Consider the following 13,476-nt stretch of genomic DNA (forward strand, 5'->3'; position numbering starts at 1 on the left):
ACAGTACCCATCATGATTAGCTGTTGGACCTCTATCAATTCCTGTAGCTTGCTGAGTAGGTATTTGAAATATGGGGTTAATAATATTGCTCTCATGCTGGCTGCTATGCAGAATATGTAGGGACTGTGTATGAAACACTTAGCACTATGCCTGATATGTGAGTACTCACTAAGTGGTAGCTAATGTTAATGTTGTTGTTACTGTTACTATAGAAGCTGATCATTTAGTCGGGGTTGAAATGTCTGATTACATGAATCAGGAAGAAAACAAGATTGGGAAATTCATGCATGGTGCTTGGGGACTGTAATTCTCCAAGTGGAGCCAGCAGGCTGGTCCAGGCTGACCTCTTGCTGGATGAACCTGCAGGGGGCTGTTGTTTAGGGCTTTCTCTCCCCTCACTTGGGTTTATGCAGAGATGGAGTCACCCACAGGCCATGGGTCAGATTCCCTGTTGACAAGCTCACTACCACGTAGAAGGGACCATGTCATGGCCATGTATTGTTATGATTACCCTCCCCTTGCTGTCACTTTCTCTACTTTACCAATCCCCCTTAAAACTCAAACTCAGGAGCTGAATCTCCAAGTCCTTTTGGAATGAAAACAGATAAAATAGGCCTATGAAACTGGAATCACAGAGCTTGGAGTTTATTCATTTTGCCAGTTTATTCTTCACTGGGCACCTCAATGGGTGGGTGTTGGGCGGGTGATGGAGAGTGTAGCTATATGGTGAGTAAAAGAAAGTCTCCCCTCCACTCCCACAATCTCACAGGGAAATCAGGCCATTAAAAAGAGTGCTGAGGGTGGAGAGAAGCACAGATGGGGGATTTTACCTAATCTGTAGGTAATTCATGAAGGTCTCTTTGAGCGTGTGGTGCTTTTCAGTTTGCACCTGTAGGATGAGCAAGCATACATAGAGCAGGGCAGCACACAGGAGGTGGTCAATAAAGGTGAATTAAAGAAGGAGGCATAGCAGAAAGAGTTGGAGGGGAAAGGCTGAGTGCCCTTCCAGACCTGCCTAACCAAGATCTTAGAGTAGAACCTCTTAGCTGGCTTGAGTGGAGATACCAGAGGGTAGCCTGTTTCCATCCATTTGACAAGTCTGATTTCCTGCTAATATCCCTACCATTATTTTGTCACCCCTAAAAGTTAAATCTGGCAGTTCCAGGGCTCATTCCTGGGACTTCTTAGAAATGAAATTATACTTGGTGCCATTTCCCTTCCTTCTGAAATTACTATTGCTATATTTTTAGTATGTTTTAGAGGAGTAAAAAGCATTACTTACCTCTAGTTTTCCATATAACCACTTCTGATGACTACCCCTTTTAAATGCTTTTTTTTTTCCAGGCTATCCAGTCTGAATTAACTTTTCTTTAAGAAAAGGTCTTTCGTGGTTTATAAATTTTAATGTAAGATGCTAACTGCCAGGATATTTTTGGACCACAACCAGGGATTTAACCAGCCTCCCTTAACAGATGAAACGAGGCAAGCCTGCACTGCACCTGGACACAGTGGCTCTTTCATCGTTCACTTTCAAAGTCATGACACCTCCTGGTTTTAACCTCAGGACGTCAAGAATTTTCTTTTAAAACCTGTTTCCTGGAAATAGGTCTTTGCTGTGCTAATGGATAATTTTTCACTTCATATTTTTTTAAGGTGCATAAATTCTATTTTTTTCCTCTTGCAAATAAAAAAAACAGGGTATGGAGGGGCATGGTAAGAGTCTCCTCTGTCTTAAATAGTACAGGCCATCCCTGTCCTGGATTTTTAAATATTTCATTAGCAACAAGGGATTCTTACACTGCCCTATTCATTCCCTGCTCCTCCTCAGACACTGGACTGATTATTTTGATTAAAAGTGCTGAGTAAGAGAATGTGGACTGAAAATTAGGCTCTTAAGCAAACACCAGAGCCTTTAACCACATAAGGACTTGCTCCTGTGGCTATTTGGAGTCCTTTATTCAATGTTGCAACTAAGCAAAACTGGGTTTTTGAGACTTGCCTCCTATCCATGTTTTCTCATTCTTTCTTCCCCTATGCTGGGCAATTCTCCTCAAACAGGCAGTCACTCCAAGCTGGAAAAGTACCTGTGTGCAAAATTTTAACAAGTGTTCCCTCTAGGGCAGATTTGCAGGAACATTCTTCTATGTGCCCCTTGAGCTGACATCTTGGTCATGTGACCTCACTTATGAGAGAAGAAAAAGGCATCTCTTCCTTAGGCTCAGCCATGGGAACACACTGGCTTTCAGTCCATTTGCCTCCTCGAAGGGCAACTTTGCTCGGTGTGTGAACCACTCACTGAACGTGGATGTCTTGCTGGAATGTAGAACCTGTTCTTAGTCTGCTGTCCACTCATTCTTGTTGAACTGCTAAGAGTTCATTCTTGAGAATCTAAATCATGCATTTGCAAAAGCTTAGTGGGTTTCCTGGTAAGGCAATGCTTTAGGGAGAAGAAAAGTTAGCATTTGCCAAATGCATCTCCATCTGGATGGAGGTAAAAAGTTGTCTTGGGCCCAGTGGTCCTGCTGGGAGAATTGCTTGAGTAACCCCTTCTGGGTTATGTAAATAATAAAAAAAAAATAACAGAAACCACTGCCTGTAGGATAGGTTTCGACGGGTTCCTTTGTAGTCGGTCAAAAACTTCTCTCCCAATGGTCTTGGTGGGTAAATGCTGAAAAATGCCTCTGAGGAGGAGCCTCCTAGAAAGAAACAAAATGAGACCTTTGCTTTTCTCCCCAAAGTTATTGAAACACATCTGATGACCTGAAATCTCCAGTCTGGAAATTATCCAAGGAGGCCGAAAGAGAACCTCTCCTTGAGGGGGTCTGGCCCACTGCTGTAGGCAGAGGCTGGGGTAGGGTTGCCAAATAAAGTTCAGGCCCCCAGTGAAATTTGAATTTCAGATAAACAATGCATCATTTTTAGTATAAGTATGTTCATGCGATATTTGAGACATACTTATACCCCAAAGTTACTCATTGCTTATCTGAAATTCAAATTCCTCTGGGCTTCCTGTACTTTTATTTGCACAGTCATGGGGTGTGGCCCATAAGTAAGGCTACACATGATGTGCTTTGTGACTGTGGCTGTGAACAGAAGGCCCTGGAGCCTGGAGAACCCAGGTGTGAGGGCAGTTGGTGGACTGGACCACAGGAAGGTGTGGGGGCACCGAGGACCCATTGCTCGAAGGCACCAATGGGGGACCAGCAATGACTTGATTGTCATGCTGGGCACTGTACTAGCCCAATGGGGAGGCAGCTACAGAAGGCAGAGGGGCAGTAATCTGCAACTATGTGCACTGCGAATGTTCTCCATTTCTCTCTCATTGGAACTGGGTGTGTATGGGTGGAGGAAGCCAGAGAGTCTACTGATTGGAAGGTGGGGGCTTGACTAATTGAAGATCAAGAAAATACAGGTGTGAGAGGGGAAAGGTACAAACCTCCCACTGTACAGAAAAGAGTAAGATTTCATTGCACCACCTGTGTCTTACCTACGAAAAACAACCTTGAAACAAATAGGAAGAAACAAAGCATGTTGCAGCAGGATTTGCCCCCCACTGTCTGATGCCACTTGCTAGGACTTTGTGTTTTGAACTGTGGCATTTGGGTAACTTTTTTTTTTTTAATGTTTATTTATTTTTGAGACAGAGAATGAACGGGGGAGGGTCAGAGAGAGAGGGAGGCACAGAATCTGAAGCAGGCTCCAGGCTCTGAGCTGTCAGCACAGAGCCGGATGTGGGGCTCGAACTCACAGACCGTGAGATCATGACCTGAGCTGAAGTTGGACGCTTAACCGACTGAGCCACCCAGGCGCCCTGTTGGGTAACTTTTAAAAATAGAGGTATCAGCTCTGCTAATTACTACCCAAGTTGCCTTGGAGTCATGACTTAACTTTTCTGTGCCTCAGTTTACTTGTGTGTGGAGTGGAAGAAAAATGAACATTTAAAAGGTTGAGGTGGCTTGAACAAGGGCAGTGTCAGGCCATTGTTGAGTCCTCAGTAAATGCTGGATAATAATAGCAACAACAACAACAAGGAAAAAAAAGGAGAAGAAGATAAGAAGCAACCAGGTCACTTTTTTTTTTTTTAATTTCTGAGCTCTATCCCAGAAACCTGAAATCAAAATTTCTGATCCTTATGTTTAAGAATCTAGTGATTCTTAGGTATTCTAAACTTTTAGAAACACTGACTTTTGTTTTCTATGAAAAAATGCCTGTCCTTGGGGGGCTTCCCACCTACTTATAGTGTAGGTTGTGTCCCTGAGACTCTGAAGGAGAAGAGGAACTTTCTAGTGCCTCCTTGCCACGAGCTCTAGGGCAGCCTCTTTCCCTGATGTGCTCCCCACTCTTCTCAATTTACATTTTTACCCCAAAAGGGCTTCCCGGTGTCTTGCTCCTTCTTTGTGTCTAGACTCTTGGGAGTAGTAGAATACAAAGTTTTTGTGTTTGAGGCAGAACACTGGATCTACTGTATTTTGTTTTAAAGAGTAGCAGCAATTGCCTTTGATTTAGTTAATGGGGCCAGTTCTTTAAGATTAATAAAGATTGCCAAATTCTTCATGTCCTTGGGGTTCCACCCATCTGCCTGCATCTGTGCTCTCTGAAACCACACAGTGGACTTTACTAGAGCCACATTTCAGGTAACAGAATCGGACACATATTTATAATTCCCAAGTATCATATACCACAAAATTGGTCTTTCCTGCTGTAAGGTAATAATCCAGTTTTAAGATATTTACATAGAATTTTGTTTTCGCTTGAGTTATCATTTGGTTAATTATATAGTAAAGAAAAGTGAGGGGTGTGAGGTCTACTTTGGTCTCGGGTTCCTTTGAGCCACTCACTCCTACTTTTCAATGTGCTTTCTCATCTGTTGTAATATCCTTACAATTCTGCATAGGGCTTTTGTGTCCTCTAAGTTGGAGCAAGTATTTTCTCAGTGGCTAGGAGAGTGCACTGAGGATGGAATTTACTTAAGCAGACACCTAACACTGAGATCTGGTTTCACGAAAACCACTCACCTACAGTCTTCAAACACTTGCAACTATTTCCTGGCAAATGGCTATAGCTTTGTGTGCCCAGAGCTCCTTCCTTCCTCTCACCTCCTACATCTTCTCTGCTTTTTATTACAGCTGTCTGTAACTTGAAACATTGTACTTTTCTGCAATTCTATAGTTGTAGAGCCTCAGTACCATTTTTGGACTTTTAAAAGATACGTTTCCTAAATACACTGGAGATGCTGATTTTTTTCCTAGTCTGTTTAGAAATGCTTTAGTGCCCCTTAACTCTTTGAAACATTTGGTAGTATGTGCAACCAATAAGGATAAGAAGTCAGCCAAAAGAAGGCAGCCCAGCACCCATGGCCATTGTTTGCTACTTGGTAAACTCTATGTCAGTGTCTTGAAGATGAGACCAGAAATGTTGGCCATGGTATGTAAGAGTAGACCTTCCAAACACTGAGGTCATTCCATCCTGCAACATGATCATGAAATCATGAACCTGTAGCTGTACAAACATTTGTCAGTGATATTATAAAAAGGGTTTGAATGAGACACAGTCACAAAGTATAAAACTCTTTGCTTTTTTAAAATATTGAATCCTGAGATATGTTGAATTCTGATTTATATTCCCCCAGTACACATGAGATTATTTTTAAAAGTACTTTGCATATCAAGATTTAATTCAAAAGATGTTAAGTCCAATATCCCACTTAGCTACACAGTATATTTAAAATTTTATATATAGTTTTAGTAAGCTTGAGTTGTGTCATGAACTTTAACTTGAAAAATTATGTTTCTTAATAGAATATGAGGATTCTCCATGAGGATATTTCCCTGTTAGTCTTTATCATCATCAAGATATTAACGAATTTTTCATTTCTCTGGTGCTGTGCTACATACAGTACTTAGAAAGTTAGGCAGACCAGATTGTTCTATATGTGTTCACTCCATGAAATGGATTCCTTCCAGATCTCCAGAAAATTATCAACTGTGGAGTGGGTTAAAATGTCTTGTATTAATTAGCAACTGACCATAAAGGTCTAAAGGATGGATTTCTGTCGTGTGAGTTTACTTGGCAAAAGAAAAAAAAAAAACTTTATTCTTTCCTCCATAATTTCCCTTATGGCTCTCAGTGATCCTTCACACTTTTGTTCCTCAGCACAGGGTGACTAAGGATTTCTGCTTGGTTTCTTCTCAGCTGGTTCAAAGCCAGAGCACCCCTTCATAGCTCCTATAAATCCAAACCTTCTGGGATTTCTGTTGTTTTTCCTTAACATAATCCTAACAGAAAACAACCCCCCACTGGACCCTTAGGAGCAGGAACATCAGGATCCGGGGGTTTGGTCCCTTATGTGTCTAGCTCACCAGCACAGGTGTTAGGTGAGAAGGAGAAGCATCATTCTTGGCTACAGGGAGACTAAAGTAGGATAAAGTCATCTTTAAAATGAGCAGAGAGCCAGTGTAAAGAATATCAGGAATGTCAAAATTAACTGTGTAGAAGGGCCCAGAAATAGCCAGGTTCCCCTGAATGCTAACAACTTAACGAAAGGTGTCTGTCTAGCCAGATATGCCTGGAGCCAGAGTCACCCATAGCCCAACCACGTCTATCTGAGCTCTTCTTGAGGATGCAAAAATTCCACACTTTATGAGGTGTTTTGACTAAGCCATGAATGAAGAACTATGGAAAATTGATTCTAAAAAAAAAAATGCAAACTGTAGAGTGCCAGTGAGAAAGAAAACCTCAAGATAGCCCAGGATGAGGGCAGTCATCCAATTTTATTGAGATCTTTGCATCTTTTGTACTTCCAAATATTTGAATGCTGAATTGCTTGAGCAAATTCACTTCAAGCTTTAATATATGCTCTTTTTGATGCTCCACAGAGATGAGAAAGCTTACATTTAAAACTTTACTTTGCCATCTTAAGAATTATCAGATATCACATAACTTATTTTTTTAATTAGAGAAGTAAAAATAGGAGTTGGTATATCATTGAAAAAAATGTGAATTATTAAATGTAAAAGTGAATTATTAAGGTTATATAACAGGGTGTCAAGTTGTCATGCTAAAACTGGGGTGGCTCACTCAGAGTTAAAATGTTTTATATATAAGATACATAGAATATTTTTACATAAAATCTTCATATTTTTCATATATTTTAAAATATTTATTATACATTCCCATAAGTCATAAAGTTATATAATGTTTTTGGTGAGAAACAGCAGTCCTTACCATTATTGTCCCCATTTCCTCCTCATCAGAGGTAAGCATTTTCATTTGTTTTAGTTGATTCTTTTGTTACTTACTTTCATATGTCTAAATAACATGTATATGTTATTTTTTCATTTCATAGTTAGACTTCTTTCATTGAATGCTGTAGAAAGACAAGGATTAAGTCTCTTTCGTCTTCCACTTCCAACACACACACACACAACACACACACACACACACACACGCACCTTTTCTCCCAATATAATTATAATTTTTGGTTAAATAAAATTTCAGTGTTTCAATTATTGTGATTTTGAAAATTCTATTCATGACAGAGAAATGCAGAGCTTCATTGTGTATTTTCATTTCTTGCTCAGCCTTTTCTTTTTCCTGGAGTTATTGGTTGCCTTGATTTAAAAATTTGCTTATTTAAAAAAATGTATTATGTATCAAAACCAAACTTAAATTTCTAAACCTTTTCTACAAATCTTCATATATATTAGTTATCCTATCAATTTTATCTTCTTAAAGGAATTTCTCCCAGAGACTTCTGATCAATCTGAACTTTAATCCATTCTACACTGGTTGCCCTCTAAACCTGAAGAACAGTTGATATCCTAGGATTTCTACTCCCCATCAGTGTAGAGAGATCCTGTCTCTTATATTGGGTATCATCTGGTAGTTATGCTTTGTTTTTCTTTCTTGTTTTATGACTTTGTTTAGATAGAACACATCTTCTAGTAGTTTCCTGAGAAGTGATGGAGGGATGTAATATTTTTGAGATCTTACATGTCTGAAAATGCCTTATTTTACATAATAAGGCATACTTGGATAATAGTTTATCTGGCATATAATTCTAGATTAGAAATAATTTCTTTTCAGGATTTGGAAGGCATTGTAGGTTGTCTTCTAGCTTTCATATTTCTATGGAAATGTCCAAGTAAGTTCAGAATTCTGATATTTTGTATGAGGCATATATTGTTCTCTCTAGCACCTGTGAGACCCTCTATTTGTCCCTAATATTCAGAAATTTCATAATGATAGACCTTGTACACGTTATTCATCCACTGTGCAGGATATTTGCTGGACTCTTACCTCTTTCAATCCTGGAAACTTTCTTGGACAATTTCATGTTTCTTTGTTCTTGTTCTGGAGATCCTATTATTTGAATGTTGGATCTCCTAGTCTAGGCTTCTAAATTTCTCATCTTTTCCTTTCATTTTTATTTTATATATCTGGCTGCTCTGCTTTCAACATTACTTCCTTATTGTGGAAACTTTTTAAAAATTTTCTTGTCTCCTGTATGGTCTTAATTTCCAAGAACTCTTTTTAATTCTGAGTGTTTCTTTTTTATGAATCCTGTTCTTGTTACATAGATTTTATACATTCTGTTATTTCTCTGAGGATATTGGTGAGTTTTTTAGGAAGTTTTTTTCTCTGCATAATCTCTGTTTCCTCTAATTACTTTGTTTCATTAGTTTTAAATCTCTGTTTTTCATGTTAGGGCAGGGATCCCAAAACTTGTCTGCATATTAGAATCACCTAGGAAATCTGAAAAACTTCCAAAATCTAGGCCACATGCCAGACCAATTACACCATAATCTTTGGGAATAGGACTTAGAGATCAATATATGTGAAGCATTCCAGGCGATATTATGGGATTTTGTGGGACAATTTAAGATACTTCTCAATGTTTTCCTCTTTTGTCTTAAGATTCAGCTCTCCTGCTTATGTCTCCAGCTTCCAAAATTCTATCAGTGTTATCTTTTTTTTTTTTTTTTTTTACTGTGTGTTTGTGTATTTGTCATTTCACAAATCCCTTTACTGTTATTTTAATGGAGTTTAAGGAAGGAGCAGAGTGTGGAGTTTAGGAAAGAGTATGTTGAAAAAGTGAGTTTTGAACTGGAAAGGTCCTATTGATATATTTTCAGGTATATTAGCAGTGATTTCACTTCTTATTCTAATAAGGGGTTACTGGTTCAAAAATAACCCAAATTTTCATTAAATATGACAGCACTGTCATATAGTCAGTTACACAGTAAAACCTCATGTAGTCAAACTTTGCTAACCAATAATTGGTGATAATGGACTTGGGTAAAGTTTGCTTTTGTTCTACTTGGCAGAGAGAGGATTTGATTTAAAAAATTAGTGTAAACAAGATTGTAGATTAGCAACCTAGGTAAGAGAGAAAATATTCAAAGATATTATTAGAACTTACATGTGGAAAGACAAACTAGTTCTTCTGATTACAAATGCTGCTTGTTGATGTGAATCTGATATGCATGTACTTGAACCATACTTTATTAGCTATTAATTTGTATTACTGAATTAAAAGAACTGGATTAAATTTGCACTTCTTTTTAAACAAATTTCATACTTTTTTTTAATAGACTTCCCAGGTACCTGAACTTGGAATTGTTAAGAACTTACTCTAATGAAAATAACAGAAAGACAAACTGTGAAATATAACATGTCATTTATAATTAATAAATCACTAAACACAGGCAAGAAATTTAAGGGCTATAAAATGCCATGCATTTTCACAGTCAATTAATACTTAATTATTTGGCACATTCAATTCTGTAGCTAGGTGGGAAAAATTACTATATTTAATTGCTTTCAAATTCACAATTTTACCTGTGAAACGGTGGCCTTCTTTTCATACTCTCAGGGACTATTATAAAAGATGGGGAAATTGTGCCTCAGTCTTCCAGTTCACAGAGTATTCTTTTATTTCTTTTTAATACTACCCATTGGTCTTTTCTTTCCTCCCTCTATTCTTTCTTTTCTTTCTTCCTTCCACCCTCTCTCCTTTCCCCTGTTCCTCCTTTCTTTGCTTCCTCCCTCCCTCCCTTCTTTCATTCTTCAATAATGAACATTCAGTGTGCTGATTTTTATGAACAAAATTGACTAGAGTGTTTTCTCCCATGTGGATGGGTGTGACTCTAGGATATAACCCAAGATTTAGCTGCACTTCCTGACCTTTGAAGAGTCTTCTTTGTGAGGAGTTCTGGCTTTCCCTAAGAAGCCCCAAGACTTTTGCTCAAAATTAACTTCCCACTTTTGCTCACTCCTTACTAGTAAGATCTGTCTGCAATACCAATCCAAAGTGATGCTGGTGGAATGGTGCAAAGAGAATGCCAAGTGGCCTTACAAAGTCACTTTAAGGCCTAATGAGATTAGTGACTTCCAACCTTATTAATGTAAAAGAAAAAAGTTCACAGACTCATAATAGCAACTATACTTCTGTTATTTCCTGTTGAGAAAATACATGACTGAAAGCTATTTTTATTCAGCGATTCTTTCAAGTAAGTCTGAATTTTACCAACCACACCAGTATAAACAAACATTTGAACAATAGTCACGCATTCAGTTCATGCTAATTTTTAGCCACTGTATCACTTAGGAATTTTATGTAGTTTTTAGAAACACAGCTCTAGCTATGGTGGATTAAACACATATAGATTTAGACCTTCATGATAAAGAAGCCCATATGTGTTGGTTTATAGCCAAGATCTCTGAAATTCTCTGGCCTTTCCTTCATGGTCCCAAAGTGGTTGCTGGAGCTCCTGACATGATATCTGCTTTTCTTGAAGCTTGAGGAAAGAAGGACAATGGAATGGCAAAAAAATTTCTTGCAAGATTTTTATTCTTTTATGCTTATATCTCAGTGGCTACCCCAAAGGAGGTTGAAGAATGCAGCACATTATCTAAGAGCACAAGTCTCTGTTAGAAGATGGGAGAGGGATGTTGCCTGGGCAATCTATGACACAGGCTGTAGACAATGCTGAGAGTGCATCTGGAATTATGGGCAGCAAGGGAGTTCTCAGTGTGTGGGCTAGATGTCCAGGATTTCTTCCATCTCTAACTCTCTTTAATTCTATAACATCTTGGCATGCTGAGCTTAGAGCATTTCTCTGAGGCGGCAGCAGATAGCAAAAAGAGCACTGAATGTAGATTAAGAAGGCATGGATACAAATCCTAACTATTGGCCAGGAACTTGGGAAAATTGCTTAACTTCTCAGAAGCTCAGTTTTCCCCTCCAAGAAGGAAATCAGAAATGTTTTCCCAGAGGCTCCTTGTGAAGATTGACTGAGATATTAAGAAACCCCTTAGTGCAGAGTCTTGCACACGTAGGTGTCCAGTCAATGTGACTTTGAGTTGAGGAGTGCAAGGTCATGGTCCAAACTCAGATTTGGGAACAACTGGGGGAGTATTATATGCTGGACCTCTGCCTTGAATACCACTTAGTGGGTGCTGAGGTGGACCTGTCAGGGGTCTGTTTCCCAATACCAAACAGTGTGTCTCAAATGACTCGACCCCAGAAGCAGGTGTAAATTGGATTGCAGAGGTGTGAGGCCCGCTCTATCCTGCATATCTGTGCTCTGGAGGTCTGCATAGGTATCTGCTTTATATTTCACGATTTTCATTTTTTATACTAGTTAATTTACAGATGTTTGATCAGGTGTGAACTTCTACCAAGAAGACTATAAAAAAGCAATTTAACAAGTGAGTCTGAAATGCCATATGAAGGGTCAGACTTTACACATATTACGTACTGGACTTTAAAAACGAACAAAGTTGCCCTTTCTTTTTCATTTCCTTGAGACACTCCTGGAAGGAAAGTTCAGGAGTTCAAATTGCCTATTTTGGGCTGCTGTCCAGGCAGCCACACCTCCCTGCCCTTTCTCACACTGTTCTCTTTCCCCAAAATGTTCTTTTCATCCTATTCCCCTGGCAAAAACCTATTTATCTTTTAGGGCCTCATTTAAGCAGCATCTTCACTTCAAAACCTTGGTACCCAGGACCCAGGCAGAAGAAGTTCCTCTTTTCACTGTGCTGGTTGGTGTATTGCCTATCTTGCATCTTTCCCATAATAATATTAGGAGTTTCTTGAGAGCTTACCATAAGCCTAGCACTGTCCTAAGTGCTTTACATATGCTCATTCATTTAATGCTCATAAAAACTTGATGAAGTAGCAACTATTATTATCCTATTCCAGATGAAAACTGAGGCACAGAAAGATTAAGTAGTTTACCCAAAATCACATAGCTAGAAAATGGCCAAGTCAGAATTTGAACCCAGGTTCTTTTTCTTTAAATTTTTTTAAATGTTTTATTTTATTTTTGAGACAGAGAGAGACAGAGTATGGACGGGGGAGGGGACAGAGAGAGGGAGACACAGAATCTGAAGCACGCTCCAGGCTCCAAGCTGTCAGCACAGAGCCGGATGCGGGGCTTGAACTCACGGACGGTGAGATCGTGACTTGAGCCGAAGTCGATTGCTTAACCAACTGAGCCACTCAGGCACCCCTGAGCCCAGGCTCTTAAACAATTGTAGCACATACATGATAATTATTTAATAATGTACTTATTATCAGTGTCCCTTACTAGGTTATAAAGAGTTTTCTGTCAGGGGCTCTGTCTTATTCCTCTGAGCATACCCAACATTTTATCTTGAATGAATGAATATATATGTATACACATGCTAGCTTGGGATAACAAATTCAAACCGTACAGAAAACTCTAAAATGGACAGAGATTACTCTGGGGTGGGCCCAATTCATGTTTCTCTCTATGCAGTTAACACTGTTAGTCATTTCTTGTGCTTTCTTCTAGAAGTTTTTATGCACATTTCAGCATATATGCAAATGCTTTAAAGATTTATCCAAAAAGGATCATGCTTAAACACATCCTTGCTAGTATGTGCAAGTCTATTTTCAACTTAAAAAAAAAAAAAGAAAAACCAAAGAAGAGGTGATTCATGATATTTTGATTATGATGCCTTGAAAAGGCATCCACAGACTTAGTTTCCATAAAAACTGTTGTCATTTGGGGCACCTGGGTGGCTCAGTGGATTGAGCATCTAGCTTTGGCCCAGGTCAAGATCTCATAGTTCATGAATTTGAGCCCCTCATAGGGCAGTCTGCTGTCAGCACAGAAGCCGCTTCAGATCCTCTCTTCCCCAACCTCCCTTTGCCCCTTCCCCGCTTACTCTCTCAAAAATAATAAATAAAAAATAAAAAAAAACCTGTTGTCATTTAAAATTATTGACCATAACACCAAATCCAACTTTTAAAATGTTCTAACTATGTGGTAATGACCTCAAATCCTTTGGGAAAGAAGAAAAGAAATATGGAAAAAGATAATTATCTAGCTTAAGCAATCCACTTATCAACAGTGCTTACTTAGAACCCTTTCATTTCTGTTATTCTGCATTTACAAAGAAGCATTTACTAGAGGGGTTTTTGTTTGTTTGTTTGTTTGTTTAGAA

Source organism: Panthera tigris, chromosome B2 (assembly GCF_018350195.1).
Source record: "Panthera tigris isolate Pti1 chromosome B2, P.tigris_Pti1_mat1.1, whole genome shotgun sequence".
NCBI classification, from domain to species: Eukaryota; Metazoa; Chordata; class Mammalia; order Carnivora; family Felidae; genus Panthera; species Panthera tigris.